The following is a 14,248-nucleotide window of genomic DNA, read 5'->3' on the forward strand; positions in this document are numbered from 1 at the left end:
TCTTTGTGACCCACCCAGCGAGGCATGAGCCAATCCATGCCAGCTCTTTCCTGTCAGATTTCAAGTTCTACTTTCTGTTGTTTATTTATTTTAGGTTTTTTGTTTGTTTGTTTGGTTGGTTGGTTTTTTTTTTTTTTTTTTTTTTTTTTTTTTTTTTTTTTTTTTTTTTTTTTTTTTTAGTTTGTATGATGGTTTGTTTGCTGTGAGGGGTTTTTGAAGCGATCCCGATGGTCATTGCGAGGGAGGGGGTGTCCAGAGGTGGAGCCAGGCTCGGACCAGAGAAAGCTCTCCTCCCTGGTCCCGAAGGACGTTTATTGTTCTTCTGTTTCTGCAGACCACTCAGGGCTTCTGGTTGTCTTTCCGATGACGTTGGTTTCTGCATGGTAGTGTTTGGACTTCTTCCATCCCCTGTGGAAGCTCCGGTTGGGGGTGGGTGACCTCAGAGTACTCGGCCTCCGAGGGCATCCAATTCCCTGTGGCCTCCTTGGCAGTTGGGATATAGTCCTTGTTGCTCGTATTAATAGTTTGTGGTGAAGGTCTGGGGGTCTTCATGGTTGGGATCCAAGCTTCCTCTTTACCACCTGCTCCACTCTGGAGTGCTCCCCTGCTCCACGCACATGACCTCCTGTTAAGAGGTTGTCAGGATCGCACCCGATTCCCCCCTCATGCATTGGTATAGTAGTTTTAGTGTTGTTTAGTGCCGCTTTGAGTCTGTTATCTATGAATTACCAGATTTGATCTTGATAGGCTATATTGTACTTTTCTCTCACTCTTTTTATGGTCCTGAAAGATTTCCCTGCACTCCCCCACATTACAGGTTAACATAGCGTATTGAGGGTATAGTAGGTTTTACAGTTTTTCGATGTAGATCTTAAGTATTCTGACATTAATTGTTGGTTTATAGATTATATCGCCTTATCTTATTGCATTGGATACAGGTTATAAGAGATTGCACTAATATTACAATATACAGGTACTAGTTTCCAAGTTGTTCTCTTTTCATCTCAGATTAAGGCAAACATGTGGTATTTAACCTTTTGGGATTGGTTCATTTCTCTTAGCATGATGGATTCCAGTCGGGCCCATTTGTCCAAAAAAGAATTGCATTTCGTTTTTTTTAGTAGCTGAGTAGTATTCCATGGAGTAGATGAACCATAGCTTTCTTAGCCAGTCTTCCACTGATGGGCATTTTGGCTGCTTCCAGGTTTTTGTGATCGTAGATTGTGCTGCTATGAACATAGGCGTGCATGTTGGTTTCTTGAGTAGAAGATGTTTTGGATATATCCCAAGGAGTGCTATTGCTGGATCATATGGTATGTTGATTTTCAGTTGTTTGAGTATTCGCCAAACTGATTCCCATAGAGGCTGTACAAGTCTGCACTCCCACCAGCAGTGGAGCAGGGTTCCCTTTTCCCCACATCCTCACCAGCAAGTGTTGGTGGTATTATGTATGCGTGCCATCCTTACTGGAGTTAGGTGGTACCTCATTGTTGTCTTCATTTGGATTTCCCTTATTGCCAGGGAACTTGAGCATTTTTTCATATGCTTGTTTGCCATTTGGGTTTGTTCTTTTGTGAAGTGTTTGCCCATTTCCCGTGCCCATTTCTTGAGCAGTTTGTTTGTTCTGGTGTTTTGGTTTCTCTGGAGATCTTTGTATATTCTGGAGATTAGCCCTCTATCACGTATGTCGTGTGCGAAGATCTTCTCCCATTCTGTGGGTTGCCTTTTTACTTTATTGATTGTTTCTCTAGCTGTACAGAAGCTTTTTAGTTTGATGAGGTCCCAATTGTTTATTTTGGTCTCGATTTCTACTGCATTTGGAGTCTTTTTTAGGAAGTGAGGGCCTACCCCTAAGTGTTCCAGTGTGTTTCCAACATTTTCTTCCAAAAGTTTGAAGGTTTCTGGATGTAGGTTTAGGTCTTTTATCCATTTAGATTCGATCTTGGTGTATGGTGAGAGATGTGGGTCTATCTTTTTGTTTCTGCAGGCTATTAACCAGTTGTCCCAACAGCATTTATTGAACAGACCTTTCCATTTGCTTGGGTTGTTGTCTGTCTTTTTGTCGAAGATTAATTGACTGTATCTGTGTGGGTTTCCATCTGTTGTTTCTATTCTGCTCCACTGATCTTCCTCTCTATCTTTGTGCCAGTACCAGGCTGTTTTGATGACCACTGCCCTATAGTATGTCCATAGATCCGGTACTGTGATTCCCCCAGTTAAGTGCCTGTTCTTGAGAGTGTTTCTGGCTATTCGTGGTTTTTTGTGTTTCCAGATGAATCTGTGTATCATTTTTTCCAGTTCGATGGAGAATGCTGTGGGTAATTTGATTGGGATTGCATTGAATGTATATATTGCTTGTGGTAGTATAGACATTTTGATGATATTAATTTTGCCTATCCGGGAGCATGGGATGTAAATTTAAGTCCTAAGTTCTGATTATGAATTCTCAGTTCTGAAATCAGAGTTCTGATTTCAGGGTTGGAAATTTTGAGTTCTGAACACTGAGTTCTGCATTCTGAGTCCTGTATTCTGAGTTCTGTGTTCAAAATTCTGAGTTCTGAGTCCCAATTTCTGAATTCTGAATTCTGAGTTCTGAGTTTAGGATTGCGAATTCTGACATCTGAATATATTCAGTTGTGCAATCTGAGTGGTGAATTCTGAAATGAAATTGAATTCAGAATTCTGACATCTGAATTCTGACTTCTGAAATCTGAGTTCAAGATTCCGAGTTCTGCGTTCTGCATTCTGAGAACTGAGATCTGAGTTCTGAATTCTGAATTCTGAATTTTGAGTCCAGAAATCTGAGCTTTGAATTCTGAGTTCTGAATTGTGAGTTCTGAAATTTCAGGGCTTAGTTCTGAGTTATGAATTTTCAGTTCTGAAATATCAGTTCTGATTTCAGGGTTGGAAATTCTGAGTCCTGAACACTGAGTTCTGCATTCTGAGTCCCGTATTCTGACTTCTGGGTTCCAAGTTCTGAATTCTGAATCTGAGTTCTGATTTCAGGATTGGTAACTCTGAGTTTTGAATAGATTCGGTTGTGCAATCTGAGTTCTGAATTCTGAAATGAAACGCAATTCGGAATTCTGAATTTTGACATCAGTTCTGAGTGCTAAGTAGTGAGTTGCGAGTGCTGAGTTCAAAGTTTGAATCTCTTATTTCTGAGTTCTGAGTCGTGAAATCTGAGTTCTGAGTTCTGAATTCTGAGTTCTGAATTCTTTGTTCTGATTTCAGAGTTCTGACATCTCTGTATGATTTGTGAGTCCCGAGTTCTGAGTTCTGAAATTCGAGTTTTCAGTTCTCAGTCCGGATCTTTGAATTCTGAATTCTGAAATTGGAGTCCTGAGTTTGAGTTCTGAGTGCTGAATTCAAAGATTGAATCTATGATTTCTGAATTCTGAGTTGTTAGATCTGTCTTCTGAGTTCTGAGTTCTGAGTTTTGAGATGCCCAATCAGAGTTCTAAACTCAGTGTTGCAAAGTCTGAATTCTGAATACTGGGTTTGGAAATCTTCAATCGGATTTGGGAGTTCTGAGTTCTTAGTTCTGAATTCTGAATTTTGAGTTCTGAATCCTGAGCTCTGAATTCTGAGTTCTGCATTGGGAGAACTTAAACTTAAGTCCTAAGTTCTGATTCTGAATTCATTCAGTACTGAAATGAGAGTTCTGATTTCAGGGTTGGAAATTCTGAGTTCTGAACACTGAGTTCTGCATACTGAGTTCTGCATTGTGAGTCCTGTATTCTGAGTTCTGAATTCAAAATTGTGAGTTATGAGTCCCAATTTCTGAATTCTGAATTCTGAGTTCTGAGTTCAGGATTGCGAATTCCGACATCTGAATATATTCAGTTCTGCAATCTGAGTGCTGAATTCTTTGTTCTGATTTCAGAGTTCTGACATCTGAGTATGATTTGGGAATCCTGAGTTCTGAGTTCTGAGTTCTGCATTCTGAGAACTGAAATCTGAGTTCTGCGTTCAGAATTCTGAGATCTTAAATATGTTTCCTGATTTCTGAATTCTGAGTTCTGAATTCTTAATTGTGAATTCCGAGTTGTGAATTCCGAATTGGAAAAGCTGAGTTCTGAGTGGTGAATGCTGACATTTATGTTCTGAGTTTACAGTTCTGTATTTTGAGCTCTGATTTCCGAGTTCTGAATGCTGAAATCTGAAATTTGACTTTGAGTTCTCAGCTCTGAGTTCTGTACACTGCGTTCTGCATTCTGAGTTCTGAGTTCAAAATTCTATGTTCTGAGTTCAAAATTGCGAGTTCTGAGTTCCAATTTCTGAAATCTGAATCTGAGTTCTGAATTAGTGATTGGTAACTATGCCTATTGAACATATTCAGTTTTGCAATCTGAGTTCTGAATTCTGAAATGAAACTGAATTCTGAGTTCTGAGATCTGAGTTCTGAATTCTGAATTCTGAGTCCAGGAATCTGAGCTCTGAATTCTGAGTTCTGAATTGTGAGTTCTGAAATTTCAGTTTACTTCTGAGTTATGAATTATCAGTTCTGAGTTCTGATTTCAGGGTTGGAAATTCTGAGTTCTGAACACTGAGTTCTGCAATCTGAGTCCCGTATTCTGACTTCTGGGTTCCAAGTTCTGAATTCTGAATCTGAGTTCTGATTTCAGGATTGGTAACTCTGAGTTTTGAATAGATTCGGTTGTGCAATCTGAGTTCTGAATTCTGAAATGAAACGCAATTCGGAATTCTGAATTTTGACATCAGTTCTGAGTGCTAAGTAGTGAGTTGCGAGTGCTGAATTCAAAATTTGAATCTCTTATTTCTGAATTCTGAGATCTGAGTTGTGAAATCTGAGTTCACAGTTCTGTATTTTGAACTTTGATTTCAGAGTTCTGACATCTGAGTATGATTTGTGAGTCCTGAGTTCTGAGTTCTGAGTTATGAATTCTGAACTTGGAGTTCTGAATCCTGGGCTCTGAATTCTGAGTTCTGCATTGGGAGAACTTAAATTTAAGTCCTAAGTTGTGATTATGAACTCTCAGTTCTGAAATCAGAGTTCTGACTTCAGGGTTGGAAATTCTGAGTTCTGAACACTGAGTTCTGCATTCTGAGTTCTGTATTCTGAGTCCTGTATTCTGAGTTCTGAGTCCCAATTTCTGAATTCTGAATTCTGAGTTCTGAGTTCGGGATTGCGAATTCTGACATCTAAATATATTCAGTTCTGCAATCTGAGTGCTGAATTCTGAAATGAGATTGAATTCAGAATTCTGAGTTCTGACATCTGAATTCTCAATTCTGAGTTCTGAGTTCTGCATTCTGAGATCTAAGTTCTGATTTCTGAGTTCTGAGATAAGACTTCTGAGTTCGAATTCTGGGTTTTAACTATGTTTCCTGATTTCTGAGTTCTGAATTCCGAGTTCTGAATTCTGAAATTGTGAATTCCGAGTTGTGAATTCCGATTTCGAAAAGCTGAGTTCTGAGTGGTGAATGCTGACATTTATGTTCTGAGTTCACAGTTCTGTACTTTGAGCTCTGATTCCCGAGTTCTGAATGCTGAAATCTGAAATCTGACTTTGAGTTCTGAGCTCTGAGTTCTGTGCACTGTGTTCTGCATTCTGAGTTCTGAGTTCAAAATTCTGAGTTCTGAGTTCAAAATTGCGAGTTCTGAGTTCCAATTTCTGAAATCTGAATCTGAGTTCTGAATTAGTGATTGGTAACTATGACGTTTGAACATATTCAATTTTGCAATCTGAGTTCTGAATTCTGAATTCTGAATTTTGAGTCTAGAAGTCTGATCTCTGAATTCTGAGTTCTGAATTGTGAGTTCTGAAATTTCAGTCCTTAGTTCTGAGTTATGAATTTTCAGTTCTGAAATCAGAGTTCTAACTTCAGGGTTGGAAATTCTGAGTTCTGAACACTGAGTTCTGCATTCTGAGTCCCGTATTCTGACTTCTGAGTCCCAATTTCTGAATTCAGAATTTGAGTTCTGATTTCAGTATTGGTAACTCTGAGTTTTGAATACATTCGGTTGTGCAATCTGAGCTCTGAATTCTGAAATGAAACGCAATTAGGAATTTTCAATTTTAGATCAGTTCTGAATGCTAAGTAGTGAGTTGCGAGCGCTGAATTCAAACTTTGAATCCTTTATTTCTGAATTCTGAGTTCTGAGTATTGAAATCTGAGTACTGAGTTCTGAATTCTGAGTTCTGATTTCTTGGTTCTGAATGCTGAGTTCCGATTTGTGAGTCCTGAGTTCTGAGTTCTGAGTTCTGAATTCTGAGTTCTGAATGCTCATCTCAATCCGGATCTTTGAATTCTGAATCCTGAAATTGGAATCCTGAGTTTGATTTCTGAGTGCTGAATTCAAAGATTGAATCTATGATTTCTGAATTCTGAGTTCTGAGTTTTGAAATCTGAGTTCTAAGTTCTGAATTCTGAATGCTCAGTTCTCAATCCAGATTTGTGAATTCTGAGTTCTGAAATTGGAGTCCTGAGATTGAGTTCTGAGTGCTGAATTCAAAGATTGAATCTATGATTTCTGAATTCTGAGTTCAAAATTCTGTCTTCCGAATCTATGATTTCTGAGTTCTCAGTTTTGAGATGCAATTCTGAGTGCTAAATTCAGTGTTGCGAAGTCTGAATTCTGAATACTGAGTTTGGAAATCTTCATTTGGATTTGGGAGTTCTGCGTTCTTAGTTCTGAATTCTGAATTTTGAGTTCTGAATCCTGGGCTCTGAATTCTGAGTTCTGAATTGAGAGAACTTAAATTTAAGTCCTAAGTTCTGATTATGAATTCTCAGGTGTGAAATCAGAGTTCTGATTTCAGGGTTGGAAATTCTGAGTTCTAAAAACAGAGTTCTGCATTCTGAGTCCTGTATTGTGAGTTCTGAGTTCAAAATTGTGAGTTCTGAGTTCCAATTTCTGAATTCTGAATTCTGAGCTCGGGATTGCGAATTCTGACATCTGAATATATTCAGTTCTGCAATCTGAGTGCTGAATTCTGAAATGAAATTGAAATCGGATTTCTGAGTTCTTCATTCTGACATCTGAATTCTGAGTTTGAATTCTGAGTTCTTATGTACGTTTCCTGATTTCTGAGTTCTGAATCCGAGTTCTGTATTCTGAATTGTGAATTCCGCGTTGTGAATTCCGATTTCGAAAAGCTGAGTTCTGAGTGGTGAATGCTGACGTTTATGTTCTGAGTTCACAGTTCTGTATTTTGAGCTCTGATTCCCGAGTTCTGAATGCTGAAATGTGAAGTCAGACGTTGAGTTCTGAGCTCTGAGTTCTGTATACTGCGCTCTGCATTCTGAGTTCTAAGTTCAAATTTCTGAATTCTGAGTTCAAAATTGCGAGTTCTGAGTTCAAATTTCTGAAATCTGAATCTGAGTGCTGAATTAGTGATTGGTAACTATGACTTTTGAACATATTCAGTTTTGCAATCTGAGTTCTGAATTCTGAAATGAAACTGAATTCTGAATTCTGAGTTCTGAGTTCTGAATTCTGAATTCTGAATTTTGAGTCCAGGAATCTGAGCTCTGAATTCTGAGTTCTGAATTGTGAGTTCTGAAATTTCAGTTCTTACTTCTGAGTTATGAATTATCAGTTCTGAGTTCTGATTTCAGGGTTGGAAATTCTGAGTTCTGAACACTGAGTTCTGCATTCTGAGTCCCGTATTCTGACTTCTGGGTTCCAAGTTCTGAATTCTGAATCTGAGTTCTGATTTCAGGATTGGTAACTCTGAGTTTTGAATAGATTCGGTTGTGCAATCTGAGTTCTGAATTCTGAAATGAAACGCAATTCGGAATTCTGAATTTTGACATCAGTTCTGAGTGCTAAGTAGTGAGTTGCGAGTGCTGAATTCAAAGTTTGAATCTCTTATTTCTGAGTTGTGAAATCTGAGTTCCGATTCGGTAGTCCTGTATTCTGCATTTTGAGATCTGAATTCTGAGTTCTGAGTTCTGAATTCTGAATTTTGAGTCCAGAAATCTGAGCTCTGAATTCTGAGTTCTGAATTGTGAGTTCTGAAATTTCAGTCCTTAGTTCTGAGTTATGAATTTTCTGTTCTGAAATCAGAGTTCTGATTAAAGGGTTGGAAATTCTGAGTTCTGAACACTGAGTTCTGCATTCTGAGTCCCATATTCTGACTTCTGAGTCCCAATTTCTGAATTCTGAATCTGAGTTCTGATTTCAGGATTGGTAACTCTGAGTTTTGAATGTATTCACTTGTGCAATCTGAGTTCTGAATACTGAAGTGAAACGCAATTCGGAATTCTGAATTTTGAGAACAGTTCTGAGTGCTAAGTAGTGAGTTGTGAGTGCTGAATTCAAAATTTGAATCTCTTATTTCTGAGTTCTGACATCTTAGTTCCAATTTATGAGTCCGTATCCTGAGTTCTGAATTCTGAATTCTGAGTTCTGAGTGCTCAATTCTCAATCAGGAATTCAGAGTTCTGAATTCTAAAATTTGAATCCTGAGTTTGAGTACTGAGTGCTGAATTCAAAGATTTAATCTATGATTTCTGAATTCTGAGTTCTTAGTTCTGAGTTTCAAAATGCGAAATCAGAGTTCTAAAGTCAGCGTTGCAAAGTCTGAATTCTGAATACTGAGTTTGGAAATCTTCATTCGGATTTGGGAGTTCTGCATTCTTAGTTCTGAATTCTGAAATTTGAATTCTGAATCCTTGGCTCTGAATTCTGAGTTCTGAATTGGTAGAACTTAAATTTAAGTCCTAAGTTCTGATTACGAATTTTCAGTTGTGAAATCAAAGTTCTGATTTCAGGGTTGGAAATTCTGAGTTCTGAACACTGAGTTCTGCATTCTGAGTTCTGTATTCTTAGTTCTGAGTTCAAAATTGTGAGTTCTTAATTCTGAGTTCTGAATTCTGAATTCTGAGTTCTGAGTTTAGGATTACGAATTCTGAGTTTTGAATATATTCAGTTCGGCAATCTGAGTGCTGAATTCTTAAATGGAATTGAATTCAGAATTCTGACATCTGAATTCTGAGTTCAGAATTCTGAGTTCTGAGTTCTGAGCTCTGAGTGCTGTATTCAAAATTTGAATCTCGGATTTCAGCATTCTGAGCTCTGAATTCTGAATTCTGAGATCTGACATCTGAGTTCTGAATTGTGAGTTCTGAGTTCTGCATTCTGAGATCTGAATTCATAGTTTGAAGCTCTAATTTCTGAGTTCTGGGTTCTGAATTCTGAGATCTGAGATGTGAGTTCTAAATTCTGAGTTCTGAATTCTGAGATCTTAAGTATGTTTTCTGACATGTGAGTTCTGAATTCCGAGTTCTGAATTCTGAATTGCAAATTCCAAGTTGTGAATTCCGATTTCGAAAGCTGAGTTCTTAGTGGTGAATGCTGACATTTATGTTCTGAGTTCACAGTTCTGAATTTTGAACTCTGATTTCTGAGTTCTGAATGCTGAAATGTGAAGTCTGACTTTGAGTTCTGAGCTCTGAGTTCTGCATTCTGTGTTCTGCATTCTGAGTCCTGTATTCTGAGCAATGAGTTCAAAATTGCGAAATCTGAATCTGAGTGCTGAATTAGTGATTGGTAACTATGACTTTTGAACATATTCAGTTCTGCAGTCTGAATTCTGAATTCTGAAATGAAACTGAATTGTGAATTCTGAGTTCTGAGTTCTGAGTTTTGAATTCTGAATTTTGAGTCCAGAAATCTGAGCTCTGAATTCTGAGTTCTGAATTGTGAGTTCTGAAATTTCAGGGCTTAGTTCTGAGTTATGGATTTTCACTTCTGAAATCAGAGTTGTGATTTCAGGGTTGGAAATTCTGAGTTCTGAACACTGAGTTCTGCATTCTGAGTCCCGTATTTTGACTTCTGAGTCCCAATTTCTGAATTCTGAATCTGAGTTCTGATTTCAGGATTGGTAACTCTGAGTTTTGAACAGATTCGGTTGTGCAATCTGAGTTCTGAATTCTGAAATGAAACGCAATTCGTAATTCTGAATTTTGACATCAGTTCTGAGTGCTAAGTAGTGAGTTGCGAGTGCTGAATTCAAAGTTTGAATCTCTTATTTCTGAATTCTGAGTTCTCAGTTTTTAATTCTGAGTTTTTGGTCTGAATTCTGAGTTCTGAATCCTTGGTTCTGATTTCTGTGTTCTGACATCTCAGTTCCGATTTGTGAGTCCTTAGTCTGAGTTCTGAGTTCTGAATTCTGAATTCTGATTTCTCAGTTCTCAATCCGGATTTCTGAATTCTGATTTCTGAAATTGGAGTCCTGAGTTTGAGTCCTGAGTGCTGAATTCAAAGATTGAATCTATGATTTCTGAATTCTGAGTTTTGAGTTCTGAGTTCTGAGATGCAAAATCAGAGTTCTAAACTCAGTGTTGCGAAGTCTGGATTCTGAATACTGGGTTTGGAAATCTTCATTTGGATTTGGGAGTTCTGAGTTCTTAGCTCTGAATTCTGAAATTTAAGTTCTGAATCCTGGGCTCTGAATTCTGAGTTCCAAATTTGGAGAACTTAAATTTAAGTCCTAAGTTCTGATTATGAATTCTCAGTTCTGAAATCAGAGTTCTGATTTCAGGGTTGAAAGTTCTGAGTTCTGAACACTGAGTTCTGCATTCTGAGTCCTGTATTCTGAGTTCTTAGTTGAGGATTGCTAAAGCAATTTTTAAATATTAGATATGCCTGGGACCAATGCGGTGGCCCAGTAACTAAATTCGCTGCCCCACAGGCATCAGGATCCCAGATGGATGCTGGTTCTATTCCCAGCTGCTCCATTTCCCATGCAGCCCCCTGCTTGTGGCCTGGGAAAGCAGTCGAGGGCAACTCAAAGCCTTTGGACGCTGCACCCACATGGGAGGCCTGGAAGAGGCTTCTGGATCCTGACTTTGGATCAGCTCAGCTCTGGCCGTTATGACCACTTGGGGAGTGAACTAGCAGACAGAGGATCTTTTTCTAGCTCTCTCCTCCTCTGTGTATGTCTGACTTTCCAATAAAAATAAAATAAATCTGTAAAAGATAATAATAAGATAAAATAAGTGGGTACAGTATAAAAGAATAGTGTCAAAATTCTCGCTTTGCATGCATCAAAATCCCATGTGGGTGGTACTTTTTGAAGTATGTAAATAAGCTAGTACATTCAGTTTTATCTGAAACACACAGTGTTGAGTTAAACAGTCTTTTGGTTATTTGCTCAATGTCAATAAACTGGGAAATTTTCACACTTAATTAAGTATAAAGAACAGATAGTCTTCATGATCATATTTGTAAAGTAAGTTAGTTTAGACTCCCCTTTTGTTCAAGTAGGCTGCTAACTCTTCTCAGAATCTTCCTCAAATTCTAAGGATTGAGCACAAATAAGATACTCAAAACCTCTGTTAATAAAATATCAGTAAAGTACCAGATAATGAGATAGGAAGAGTAATAGTACGCACACACACACACGAGGTGGAGGGAGCAATACGATGATAATAAGTAAAATAATAAAGCCAAATTGAAGACTTGAACCTTAGAAGCAGCTAGAAGTCTCTTCTGACTATGTACATCAAATCAGATCTAAATTGTACCAAAATCATGAACATGTTTGAAAAGTCTAAGGAAAGTGACAGTATAGCAGTTGAGTTTGACCCCGTACCAAAGTACTGATTGAAAGCTGACAGTAGTTTCTGTGTGCAGCTTACTGTTTTTTATGCTTAGAAGGCAGCAGGAGATGAGTCAAGTAGTTTGGCCCTTGACTGTAATATGAAAGAGCTGGATAAAGTCCCTGGCTCCTGTCTTTAGCCAAACCTCCAGTTGCTGTGGACATGTGGACAGTGAATTAGCAGATGAGAGCTTTCTCTTCCTGTGCATCCATGTCTCTTTTTCCTTCTGTTTCTCAAAATAATGAGCCAAAGAGTTGTGAGAACGTAAAAACAGTAGCTGGTAATGATTATGGGCCTAATAATATGTGAAGAGGTTGTGCTACATTTACACATTCTAGTTGAGTCAGCCCTCTGTACTTACCATTCCATACTTAGGTTCACAAGGTCGCATCAGTGGGCACGTATTAACTTAAGTTGCCTATCAAAATCACTGATTATTATCATCATCATTATTAGGCTGATCTTAGGAGTACCTGGTCAACAGAAGATACAAGTTTTGTGTTTTGCTACTGAATATTAGAATAACCCATCACAGGTGTAAATGAGACCTAGGAGAAAAAGAGCACATAATTTTATTAGTCATAGACTTTACTGGAAGTGGACCTCACATGGTCAGTGAAGCACTAGGATCTCTTAACAATGCTTTGCATCCTTTGGATGTCAGCCAAATATGTTTTGTGGGATTTAGACATGAAGAAAGAGTTGTTGGGTTCATGTGTACTATACTCAAGCCACCAGTTCTCCTTCAGCAAGTTTCTCAAGAAACTTCACTGGAGTTTGCAGCTTAATTCCGAATTGGGACTTTGTAGACTAAAACCGTTGAGTACTTGGTAGATGGAGATTATCTCAGTGCAACCAAAGACCATGCATTCTTGGAGTCTTTTGTGCTCCTTCAGGATATGCTCCTCCCTTGAGCAATGGGCTGAGGAACATAACATGACCCACTTGGTGTCTAACTGGCACCAACCTAATTCTCTTCTCTCTACATTTTGTAAGTGAGTCCAAGAACTGGAAAGCTTTCAAACTAACTCTTTGGAGGGATTTCCAGCACAGATAAATAATACTTCTTTGCTGACAGCTGAAGGGGGAGTGTCTACATAGCATATCCTTTGAGGCTTGTCTTGAGACCATGCTACAATTTCAAATATGACTTGATGAATTACTGTAAATCCAAAAGAATCCTTTAGGTTGTCTTACTAGAGTGGTGTTAGGAGACCACAGGACCTTGAATTAAATTCCTGTATAACTGGCGAGAGTTAGGGCGTTCCTTCTGTGCTTATATGTCCTGCTGTAATTGTTTCAACAACTCCTTCCAGGTTAAAACTAGCCTAGGTTTGTGGCTCAGCAAGTTAGACTGCCACCTAGGAAGCTCATTTCAGATTCACGTCTGTGCTAATGCACCTGGGAAAGAATTAGAAAATGGCCCAAGTTCTTAGCCTGCTTCACAGATACAGGATGCCTAGACTGGAGTTTCAGGACTCTGTCTTCAACCTGGCTCATCCCCAACCATGTAAGCTGTTTGGAGAATGAATTAGCAGATGTAAAAGGAACTCTGTGTCTCTTCTCTCTGTCTCTCTTGAGCACCCAGGGGAATAGGGTCCTTCTTTTCTAGCATTCTTCATTTTGCCCTTTCCAGTTTTAGTGTATGTGCTGCCAAAGCGAGCACCATTTTGCCCTTTCAATCATATCGGATGGTAGCGTCCTACATCCTGTTCTGATGAGTGGTCTTTACATTTCTGCACTGTGTGAATTCACTTCAAAAGTGTTAGAAAACCAGAAGCAATCATGGCAAATCAGGTCCAAATCTTACAAGGCCACTCTGTATCAGCCCAGCTTGAAAGCAGCTAGATAATTTATTTCTCCTTGCTCCTATGAAGAGAGGTTATATTCATAGTGGGAAATACAGGATATAAAGCAGCTCATGTGCTTAATAGCAATAAACCTCACTAGTCATAGATCAAAAGCAAGTAAGCCTCATTATGGTTAATTAAGCACCAGAATCTCTCATCTCTTGAAACAATTCTTTGCCTCTATAGCATGCCAAGAAGACCTCTGCGTGTGTGTATATGTGTGTGCATGCGCACGCATGTACGTGTGTTGTGGCTCTGTCTTTCAAATAAATCAGATAAATCTTTCAAGAAAAAAAAAGAGTAAGGCTGAACTCCAACATTCCTCAGAAATGGTAAGATTACTGACTAGCCTGATTTTTGTTTTTGTTCTGAGCAAAAAGAACATCTTCCTGTATGCTACATATAGATACACATTTAAAGTTAATCTTTACCAACTCACTCACCTAAAGCCAAAACTAATTGCACCTGTGCCAAGTTTAATCAGGAGCCAGGAGCCTAATTGACATCTCCCATATGGGAAACCATTGTGCTCAGAGAAATACGCCAATCCCAAAAGAATTAATATGCTACACTCTCTGATGTAAGACAAAATAAAAAAGTAAAAAGTAAAAAGATATAAAGGTAAGTAACTAATCTTGTAATCTCACAAATGAAGGATGTACTGAAGACTGGCATGCTGGGAAACGAAGAAGAAGAAATGCAGCATGGGTTTCTAGTTCTGAATCAAAGCAGGCCTCCAATAAAATGGCTAAATGTATCCCCTAGGCTACCATGCCAGGCCCAGAAGTAAAGATTTTATGCTGATTATTGCTTACAGTTCA

Source organism: Ochotona princeps, chromosome Y, assembly GCF_030435755.1.
Source record: "Ochotona princeps isolate mOchPri1 chromosome Y, mOchPri1.hap1, whole genome shotgun sequence".
Taxonomy (NCBI): Eukaryota; Metazoa; Chordata; class Mammalia; order Lagomorpha; family Ochotonidae; genus Ochotona; species Ochotona princeps.